This window comes from Myxine glutinosa, chromosome 2, assembly GCF_964187855.1.
Source record: "Myxine glutinosa chromosome 2, kmMyxGlut1.1, whole genome shotgun sequence".
Lineage (NCBI taxonomy): Eukaryota > Metazoa > Chordata > Myxini > Myxiniformes > Myxinidae > Myxine > Myxine glutinosa.
The window spans coordinates 219976780-219988370 of NC_136262.1; the positions used below are offsets into that span (position 1 = coordinate 219976780).

General features: G+C 42.4%; 1 protein-coding gene across 4 annotated transcripts in view; it reads left to right on the plus strand.

Annotated features, from left to right (window-relative positions):
• The window catches only part of LOC137420812 (RNA-binding protein with multiple splicing 2), a 212795-nt gene extending 206774 nt beyond the window's left edge, over positions 1-6021 (plus strand). The window contains exon 9 of one of the 4 annotated variants that reach the window (XR_010983201.2): positions 215-6017. The gene's annotated coding sequence lies outside the window, so the exon portion shown is untranslated. Of the gene's footprint in view, positions 1-214 lie in introns of all 4 variants that reach the window. The other 3 variants (XR_010983200.2, XM_078772269.1, XM_068106212.2) reach the window with 3 other exon arrangements.
• The last annotated feature ends 5570 nt before the right edge of the window (positions 6022-11591 follow it).

Here is an 11591-nt window from a genome sequence, read left to right on the forward strand (position 1 = left end):
TTCAGCACACACGGTATGTAAGAGTGATTTGGGGGGTACTGCAGAGGTGGGCCGCAGGACCACTAAAAATGGGGTCTTGTGTAGATGGCCTTTGGACCTGAATTGTCATATTTCCATTCCTTAATACAATGTGGTGTGTGTCTCCACCCCACCCTTCTACCCATGCTCCTTTTCTTATCTCATTCTTCTTCTTCTTCTTCTTCTCTCCTAACAGTGTTTCGCTGGTCAGTGCGTGCCCGGGATACAGTGCTGAGGAGAAGGTTGCCCGAGGTTATGTTGCATGTCAAAGTCGAACTAATTTATTACCGATATTTTCGATGCTCGATGAGTGGCAAAAATGCCAGTGTTGCTACCTGTATAAAAAAAAAACAAAAAAAATCCAGGGGAAAAGAAAAAATGTCAATCGTTATTTTTATATTCTTAAAAAATGCGAGAGGATGCTGCTCAAGGAGAGAGAGAGAGAGAGAATCATATTGTTTGTTACTTTTTAGACTTTGTTTTCATATAATTTGCATGCTGAGTTGTAAAAATAATGTGCTTTACGTTGTTTTTAGTTAAAGGGGGAAAATGGTGATTTATAAATTTCATATATTTGTAAGAATATAGACAATGCAGACGGACATTCTTTAGTTGAAATGTCCCAAGTTTGAACGTGGTACCAGTGCCAAACAGCTTTCTTACTGAGCGCTCATTTTAACCGCTATGTGTTTTTATCTGAATTGATGGTGTTTCATATATACTGTAATTATATGCTTAATTATATCCTCCTGCTCGCAAAAAAGTTCATATATAAAGGATCGAGTGTAACTTTATTTTCTGCCCAACAACCGATTGAACCGCCCGGTGCACATTGCACCGGACTGTTTTTAAAGGTTTATTTAAATAAGAAATTTGAATCATGGCAGTCGGATGACCCAGCTTTGTTTTATGTCGTATACTCATGTACTGTCATGTGTTTAATCCTGACGATTCGCAAGGTTTAAATCCGACTTGATTCTGATATTGACTGGATATCGGCCTGATGCTGCAGGTGCTGGTACAGTATGCCAATGAATGTTGTATACATCTCTTGAATTATGCAGACGATTGTCTGATTATAATATGGACTACTTCTCCTCAAAGAGCTTCTGCAGCCACTTTAATTGAAAAGCAATCCTCTTTTACTCTCACAAACATAGCAAATCATCAGGAAGTGTCTCGCGTGTACACAATTGTAATACAAAGGATGGATTAACAAGGATGAACAAATAGGTTATCGATAATACAAAAACAGTCCTGACAATGTCTGGTGGACAAATTAAGTCATTGACTCAACCCCCTTTCCCTGTGAAATTTTTGCTGTCGTGATATTCCCAGGTCTGAGATGTGTCTTTAAGGTATTACTTGTGTCTCCATGTCAAACGGTTTCGGAGTTTACTTCACACATTAGAGAATACCGATCCTATGTGAGCGAGGGTTTAGTCGCTGTACCTAACACTGCCCCAGCCTGGCAGGAAGGTCATAATTATAGGCAGACACCCATGTGGTTGAGGACCGAATGGTCAACCCCCACACTGGAGGCGATGAGAGGGAAGACATTACTCTAGCCAAATGTGGTTTTGGAGAAAACACAACAGACATACGTAATTTGGCACCTATGTAGTCTACCAAGCAGTGCCACATTGATGGCATCATTAACGATTTTGAGCAGACAACGAAAGATCGCCAAAACTATCCGGAAGCACATGTGGCGAGCATAGTTGCGAGGTTGACTCATACGGGCCAGATATTCCTGACCAGAGGTTGTAGTAGAGCGAAACGTGATGCTCGAGCAGTACAAATGATTGGTGTAAAGATGCACACAGAGGGAAAGAGAAGCCCTACGGAACTGGTATTGTGCTTGGGGCGTTGAAACAAAGCTCTCTGAGGAATGAGTTTGCCGAAGTCAAAAACTTCTCTGTTTGAACCCTGGCCAATGTGCCAGGCAATGTGTTGCAGGGACATGGGCTGGGAAGCAGTCTCTTGAAAATCCTCAAGGCGTGGTCGAGTTCTGGAAAAGGCTGTTTTAAAGGGAATCCGAACTCGACATCCATTATCTTGCCGAGCCAAATAAATTATGGCACATGGTGCAACCCATTACAATCGGCAAAGTACATGCTGAAAAAGAACAACTGCTTAATGGAGCACCAGGAGTGGACAGACTAAGTCATTGACGGCTTTGTTTTATATCCCATACTTGGCTAGGCAAGATATACAACTTGTAGTTACAGACTGGATATCTCCTGCGCTTGTGGTTACTGACTAGATACCAGGGCCTTAGAAAGTTTACTTACCTGTACTTATTCCGAAAGTAGAGGACCCAAAGAAGGACTCCAAGTACCGTCCCATCACTGTTAGCAGTTTCCTGGTTTGACTGCCTCATAAGATATTGGCCAGATCATGTGCCTGGGCCTTTGTGAAGCAGTGAGCATTCAGGAAGAGAGACAGTTTAGCAGACAACATTGTGATTTTGGATTCTATCCTACGCGATGCGACTCACAACCTGAACTTCCTTTACTACGTTGTCCTGGATGTTTCCAAGGCATTCAATTCTGTCACGGTGCCATTGCTGTGCAGCTGCCAATATGGGGGCAGCTGACCCCTCCTGACTTATATTGAACAGTCACACTAAGAATGCAATGAGAGCCTGGACTGCTGTCACGATAAGTAGATATCTATTGGGCCTGGTGTAAAGCAAGGCAACCCACTCTCCCCTTTAATGGTTAACTGTGTCTGACGAGGTTCTCTGTAACCTCCCAAGTGGAGTGGGAGCTTGGATTGGTGGCACCATCATCCTGGCACTAGTGTTTGGTGATGGCCTCATCCTGTGTGCCAGAACACTGGCTGTGATCCATGCTGCCCCAGATTCTGTTCATACAGACCTGGGTGCGGCAGACCTGGGAATAAATGTGGAGAAATCTATGATAATGGTGAATGATAGCGGGCTGGGGTTAACCTTCCACGTGATGATTCCCATCCTACGTGAGAAAAGAAAGTTAAGGTTAGAACAGTCAGATTCGTTAAGTCCAGGCTATGTTTGGGACAAATTTGGGGATTTGATAAGGATCCAGAACATGTGCAGCCTCCATTATGGGGTAAATACACAAAATGTGTCACCCATGCAGCTATAATTACCGTCAGACGACTACGTAGTGCAATTGATGCGGGGCCTGGCTGAGGTGAATAGAGTAGCCCAGCCACATAGCTGGATACAGAGCGTATCTTGCATTCAGTCGGGCAGAGACTATTTCGACTCGGTGAAGGTTCGAGGTAATTTGCTCCCTACAAGATCACTGGTTGGTTGCCTGTGGGAGGGAGGAGCGACACGGTGCCTGGTGAGACATGGGCTGTCATGCAAAGGAAACCCTTTCTCACATCTCTCAGACACCTATCAGAGCTCAAGGTCAGGATGAAGGTGGCAAGACGACTTTTCTTGTGCGACCAAATCCGGTAGGGTTTCGTAGTGATTGAAGAACCAAAGCTCTCTATTTCGGCATGGATCCGAAAACTGGATATTATTGCCTCAAGAGACGGGAAACAGGTGGTTCTTGATCTGCAGGTAAAGAGTGATATTCTTGAGTTGTCATAATAGCACAAGAAAAAATACTACAACAAAAATGAAATTTGAGCAGGGATATGAAAGGGGCTTAGTATGAGTGAACCACCACATGTATCCACGGTTACACTCAGTTGATACTGGGTATGGTCATCCGAGTCAGCGTCCATGCTGCACAGCCTCAGTTTAAGAAACAGTGACCTTGGAGTCATTTATTTGAAAATGTTTGAGGATTGCGAGGGCACTTAGGGAGTTTATGTAGTCCACACTCATGTGTCTGAGACATTAGTGCAGGGACAGGTATTGGATGTTTGCTGCACCATGAGCAATAGGGAAGTAACAGTCTTGGCTGATGGAGAAAGGCCCAGTTGGTGGGATGATCGACCACGAGCTGGGTGAGAAGGTGCTGGAGTAATAGCATTCTAAAGAGGTTCTGTCAGAAAGATGATACCAGAGAGAGTAAGGGGTATCCCACACCCTAAATTGGGAGCAGTAGGCTACTTCTATCAATAGCCTAATGCCTCGTCATCTAACTAGTGAGATGTATCAACAAGGTATCAATGAGAATCCCACTGTCCCTATCCATTATCCAGTGAAACCTGCATTTATTGAGTTTAAACCATAAAGCCAGATTAAAAACAAAACACACACACACACACACACACACACACACACACACACACACACACACCTCCTTTATAATAGCACAGTGACATAGCCCCATTTTTGAGGTCAATTGTGCACATTTGCATATCAATATGCCACTTAGCACAGTGAAAGAGCACTACATGCCATACATTTTCTGATATAGTGTGAAACTGGATGTATGTGTGTTCCCCAATAAATAGCCTGTCAATTAGTGCACCCATATTCCTTTTTATGTGCAATTTTGTGGCAGAAGAAATCCAGGTATACACTTGTATGTCTGTCAGTATGTCAGAAGTTTATATATACACTACATGGCCAAAAGTATGCGGACACCCCTTCTAATTAGTGGATTCAGATTCTGTTTCAGTCACACCCATTGCTGACAGGTATATATAAGCAAGCACACAGCCATGCAATCTCCATAAACCAACATTGGCAGTAAAATGGACCATACTGAAGAGCTCAGTGACTTTCAACGTGGCACCGTCATAAGATGTCACCTTTCCAACATCACCTTTCCAACATCAAGACAGTTCATCAAATTTCTGCCCTGCTAGAGCTGCCTCGGTCATCTGTAAGTACTGTTATTGTGAAGTGGAAACGTCGAGGAGCAACAACAGCTCAGCCGTGAAGTGGTAGGCCACACAAGCTCACAGAACGGGACCACCAAGTGCTGAAGCGCATAGCATGTAAAAAATGTCTGTCCTCGGTTGCAACACTCACTACCAAGTTCCAAACTGCCTTTGGAAGCAACGTCAGCGCAACAACTTTTCGTCTGGAGCTTCATGAAATGGGTTTCCATGGCTGAGCAGCCGCACACAAGCCTAAGATCACCATGCGCAATGCCAAGCGTTGGCTGGAGTGGTGTAAAGCTCGCCGCCATTAGACTGGAACAGTGGAAACGCGTTCTCTGGAGTGATGAATCATGCTTCACCATCTGGCAGTCTGACGGACGAATCTGGGTTTGGCGGATGCCAGGAGAACGCTACCTGCCCGAATACACAGTGCCAACTGTAAAGTTTGGTGGAGGAGGAATAATGGTCTGGGGCTGTTTTTCATGGTTCGAGCCAGGCCCTTTAGTTCCAGTGAAGGGAAATCTTAACGCTACAGCATACAATGACATTCTAAACGATTGTGTGCTTCCAACTTTGTGGCAACAGTTTGGGGAAGGCCCTTTCCTGTTTCAGCATGACGATGCCCCCGTGCACAAACCAAAGTCCATCCAAAAATGGTTTGTTGATATCGGTGTGGAAGAACTTGACTGGCCTGCACAGAGCTCTGACCTCAACCCCATCGAAAACTTTGGGATGAATTGGAACGCCTACTGCGAGCCAGGCCTAATCGCCCAACATCAATGCCAGACCTCACTAATGCTTTTGTAGCTGAATGGAAGCAAATCCCCGCAGCAATGTTCCAACTTTTAGTGGAAAGCCTTCCCAGAAGAGTGGAGGCTGTTATAGCAGCAAAGGGGGGACCAACTCCATATTAATGCCCATGATTTTGGAATGAGATGTTCGACGAGCACATACCGGTGTGATGTTTGGGTGTGTCCACATACATTTGGCCATGTGGTGCATATATATATATGTGTGTATATGTATATACATTAAGATTAAGTAATGACTTGCTGTTGGGATTAAAGTCAAATGAATCCATCTTGAGTTCTCCAACCTTTAATGAGCAAAACAAATAAATTCTGAAAAATAAAATACAAATAAATAAAATACAAATAAATAAATACAAATTAATAAAACAAAATCTGGTTCAAGATGGATTCATTTGATACATATATATATATATATATATATATATATATATATATATATATATATATATATATATATATATATATATATATATATACACAAATACAAAAACAAACAACTCTTCAACCATCGTAAATGTTGTTGCATTTCTAACCAATTCCTTAAACTAGTAATAGACATCCGCAACCATGCTTGACCATGTTGTGGAACATTGGCCGAGGCCTAACATTTTTTTTCACCCTCACTTTTTCACTTGTATTCGCTTTTTAATTTGTTTTTTCTGCAACCGCTCAAGTGATCGACATAAAACTTTCAACATAGGAGCACCTATTCATAGATAAATTTTTTAACAAAGTTGCATGATGATTGGATGGAAAATGTGACCGGCGTTCCAAAAAGTCTGTTTTCTGTAGGCATGGGTTGCAGGGTGTTTCACGTATCAGGAATAAATGGCCTTCACCTTGCTTCCCTCGGCTTCGGCTGAATTAGCATCGTATAAAACGGTATAGTCTAACACATGTAGCATAAAACTATGATTCTCTGCACAAATATATATATTTCACGTTCGGACTCTAATGACTCTAGTCTCTGGAACATTTGCCATCACATATGCAGAGAGGAGTGCAAGGGAGGTCAGCCTTGACATTTGCAGTGGGATGTGCAGTCCTTTTTGCATCCACAGTGGACAAGTTCATAGCAAATTATGGCTGCTCCTGGCAGAGTTGTCCAAAGTAGCTGTAATATCCCTTCATTCAGGGTCCAACCCCAGTATCTGCAAGTACCGGCTTGGACACCAAAGCTTGCCCCATACGTAGCCCTCCGGATATGCTGGTCCAAGGCAACCTGAGTTGGTGGCAGTCCTTGTATGTCTCATCTTTTTTAGTGTCTCATATCGAGGGACTGTACATCAGTCACTGCCAGCACCTTAACATCGGTATCCACTGTACGTATCATCAAGGAGCGATGCCCTCTTGCTGCTGCATCTGCTGCATGGATAAGTATCTGCCTCATAATGGCAGTATGTTGCCAGATTAGTCAAGTCTCTCAAACGTGGAAATGTCAGAACATTTGGACCATCCTTCCATCCATTGTCACAACTTGTTTGCCTTCAGCCTCAAGATGACTTGTCTGTTAGAAGAGAAACTTAAATAGCTTTCTGTTTTCATCCACTCAGGAAATTTTGCCAGTTTCCAGGAATTGCAACAGATGGCAACACCTTTCTTCTGGTAGATTTGCCCCTTTTGGGCTCTCGTGTCAGATTTCGGGCTTGTTACAAAGTAATCATCTCAGACTATATCTAATTTCTGGACATTCTCCTAACTGCCTTGAGAAGTATGGAAGGATGATTTGTTCACTGTATTCAAGAAAGGTCCTTGAAGTTGAAGGCTTCACCATTTGCACAAGAGCAGCACCATCTAAAATGAGTGCAGATACTTGTCGATCACCTTGAATATTTTCCAGAGGTGCTAAACACATGAGCAGGTCTGACTTTGTTCCAATATGTCGACTTACACCGTTTGATGTGGAGGGAGGACAGCCGTGGTTTTCATGGAAGAAATTTCATCTAGATTGCCATCCTGGTTTTGGAAACCTATCTTGAGCTTCACGAATTCTCAGAGTTGTGCCTTGCTGCCAAAAGTTTTGTCTTGTCTTTTGTTACATGTTTTATTGGAGAGTACTTTGAACAGGGGAAATTTGTTTTGAGAGATGACATCTTTGATGGGTTTAGATCTGGTAATTATCCTTTCTTTCAGAAACATGTTGTATTATTCCTTTCCTATTACTTTGGCATCTTTAACAGTTCTGTGAACACATGGATCAGTTATGTTCTTAATGGATAATGAGAAGAGATCTCCACTCTCCTCTTCAAAGGGATTTCCCAGTTCCTCAAAAACATGAACCAGTGACTTCACATGGGTCGTACACCATGTTTGGCTGGCAACTGTCTATTCATGGTGTGGTGCCACTTTTTGTTTATCCTGTACACAGCTTTATTCAAATTATCTCACAAACCTGGCCATTTCAGGACCAGCCACCATCCATCTCAAAAGTGGAGAAGGTTTTCTGTTAAGTCCATTGCACTACCTTTGCCTATTATCAGGTCATTGTTACCTCTGCCACCGAAGGTTTTGAATTTTGAATTTGGCCATGGTGCTGGCAATGGCTCACCTACTCTTTGCGAAGGACACCATGGGATCTTTAACATCCACCATATAATGCTGGCAGACAGGACTCCCAATTAAATGTCAATCCTAGAGATGGCACACACATTGATAAATCACCCTGCCTGTGAAACACCGAACTGACAGTTTATAGCTGGGTTGGGATTCAAACCCAGGCTAGACAGCTTAGATGTGAGTGTGCATACCTCTAGGCCAGCCCCAGAAACGATATATAGCATGATATTCCAAAAATTTGTAGAAGAGTTGGTTTGGCAACAAGTACAAGCGATTACATTTTGATTCAGGCCCGAATCCAGATCTGGCCTATCATCGGGATACAAAATGTAAACTGTTCAGCTTGGCGGAGCTATGCGCTTTACCGAATCCCGTTCTAGTTTTGTTAGTGTGCCTTATCAATGGCAATGGATAAAAAAAAAGTATGTTTTGTTTTTCGCACAGTGAATTTCCCCTGTTCAAATTATATTTGTATGTCTGAATGATTTTGCGGTGGCAGTCTGGCATATTTCTGATGTAACTCTAGCATATCTCTGGCGAGCTTCACCATGGCCTAAGCAGTTAACCTGCAAGGCATAAAAGAGGGGATGTAACTTCCACATTTTGCAAGAGGGAATGATTTTGCCACCAGCGAAGCTGCTTCCCATAATCTCCACCACAGAAAAATAGGCCTCATCATCAAAAGGGATAATATAATTGTTTTTCCTGATTCCACATCACATTCCATCAAAGGTGCCATTTAAACCAAGGAAAATCTTTCATAGCACATGCAACATGAGCACTAGTCTATTAAGCATTTGGCAGCTCATGTTTGTTGTCTGTCTCACCCTTGAAACATGATCTTTTCGGACACATGTGTTTGATTCATTTACCATAAAATCAGATTGGTTGCCCCCAAAATATTGAATAGACGTCACGATAATTATTCCAAGTAATACAAAAGCTGAGATTTGACCAATAATTCAATTGGCGGCCATAATGGCAGCCATCTTGGATTTCAGGGAACATGGGCATAATTGAAGTAGGCACTATATCAGATGCCAGCATACCAAAATACACTTAGTCGTGGCAAAACATATTGGCACCCTTGCACTTTTTTCAAATAATTGCACATTTCTTCCAGAATATTGTTGAAATAAAAAAATATTTTGGTATCCACATATGTATTTCTTTGGTTTGCAGTGGAACAAAACAAAAAAAGCTGAAAAAGTTACTAAATCTTAGCTTATTCCACACAGAAATACTAAAATGGCCCGGACAATGTTATTGGCACCTTTTAGAAGTTGCTAGAAATAATTGGATTTCAAGCAGGTGATTCTCCTTTACTTTGGAATTGAACTCACTTGTGGTGAGTTGCAGGTGCATGCAATATAAAAATCACTCATTCAACCAGTTTGAATAGAGAAAAGGAGTCATTCTGCTGTTTTGTGTCACTGTGTACCACAATGAGCATGGAGAAAATAAAGAAAACCAGAGACTTGTCTGAGGAGGTCAGACACAAGATTGTAGCCAAGCATGGACAATCTCAATGCTACAACTCCATCTCCAGAGACCTTGATGTTCCTGTGTCCACTGTACACAATGTTATCTGGAAGTTTAAGGCCCATGGCACTGAAGCCAACCTCCCTGGACGTGGCCGCAAGAGAAAACTTGATCGAAGAATGCAGCGAAGGATTGTTTGAATGGTGGAGATAGCACCTCGATCAACTGCCAAACAGATTCAAGCTGACCTTCTGCGACAAGGTATGACAGTTTCAACTCACACCATCCGTCGCCAACTCAATGAAAGGGGGTTCTATTGTAGGAGACACAGGAGGACCCACTGCTGAGAGAGAGACTTAAGAAAGCCTGACTGGAGTTTTCCAAAACACACCTGAACAAGCCAAAATCCTTCTCGGAGAATATCCTTTGGACAAAGGAGACCAAATTAAAGCTTTTTGGTAAAGCACATCATCTCTATGTTTACAGAAAACAAAATGAAGCCTTCAAAGAAAGGAACACCTTCTCTACAGTCAAACATGAGGAGATTCAGTGATGTTTTGGGGTTTCTGTGCTGCTTCTGGCACTGGTTGCCTTGAATGTGTGCACGGCATCATGAAATCAGGAGATTACAAAGGCATTTTGGAGCACAATGTTCAACCTAGTGTCAGAAAGCTGGGTCTCCGTCGAAGGTCATGGGTCTTGCAGCAAGACAATGACCCCAAACACACTTAGAAAGCACCCAGGAATGGTTCAAGACAAAATGCTGGACTTCTGAAGTGGCCAGCAATGAGTCAAGATCTAAATCCCATTGAACACCTGTGGGGAGATCTGAAAACAGCAGTTGGGAGAAGGCACCCTTCAAATCTGGGAGGACTGGAGCAGTTTGCACAAGAAGAGTGGACCAAACTGCCAGTAGAGAGGTGTAGGAAGCTCATTCATGGTTATCGGAAGTGCTTGACTGCAGTTATTTTGTCTAAAGGTTTGTAATTTTGTCTACCAAATATTAAGTCGAGGGTGTCAATAATTTTGTCAATGCCATTTGTTTTTGTTTTCTGATTTCAAAGGATATATTAAGTTCTGAATCAAAAACAAAGGTTCTGTAATATTACCTGCGAAATAAAGAATTGTGGAAAAAAAAGACTTTTGTCAATTTCAACTTATTTTTGGAGAAAATTGTGAGTTATTTGAAAAAAGTGCAAGGGTGCCAATATTTTTGGCCACGACTGTATATGCCAATTTCAGGCTGGTATGAAATTGTGCACAATTTATCAGCAATGCTGCTGTACTATAATGAGTAGACACAAGTGAAGTCCTTTTTGTTTTGGTCAGATCAACGTAGAACCAGCTGCATGGTTGATGTCCAAAAAGTTATTCCATGGCTTCTTCATTAATCTAACTTCATCTACTGTACAATCTTCTTCCTTCACTGTATTTGAGAGGCACTTCCGATGGTTTCGCTCGTGAAGCTAACAAGAGAATTTGTGCTAAAAATGGTCCCTGGTTGTAGCAGACATTTTGAGGAACTACTACTACTACTTTATCGGCCAACTGATTTGTTAAATTATTGTGTGACAGACTTTCCCTGACCGATCCCACAAGAAGGTGGGAATAATTGGAACCGCTAACGAGGTAGTCGCAGTCGTAGTGCCGCAATAATCCGCCTTCCCTTCGTGAAAGACACCGTCGGATATTTACCATCCAACAACAAATGCTAGCAGACACCCAAATGACACCCGAAGGAATGTCCATCCGAAGGAAGAAGCATTTTTGTGATACAAAAACACCACATCCGGCAGTTCATAGCCGGATCGGGAATAAAACCAACAACTAGACGGCTAAAAGGTAAGTGCACCACTAGTGCATCTGCACAATCCCTGTCGGACAAGCTTTTATGAGCAAAGGCCGTCCATATTGTAATACAATTGTTGTCTGCATAATTTAAAC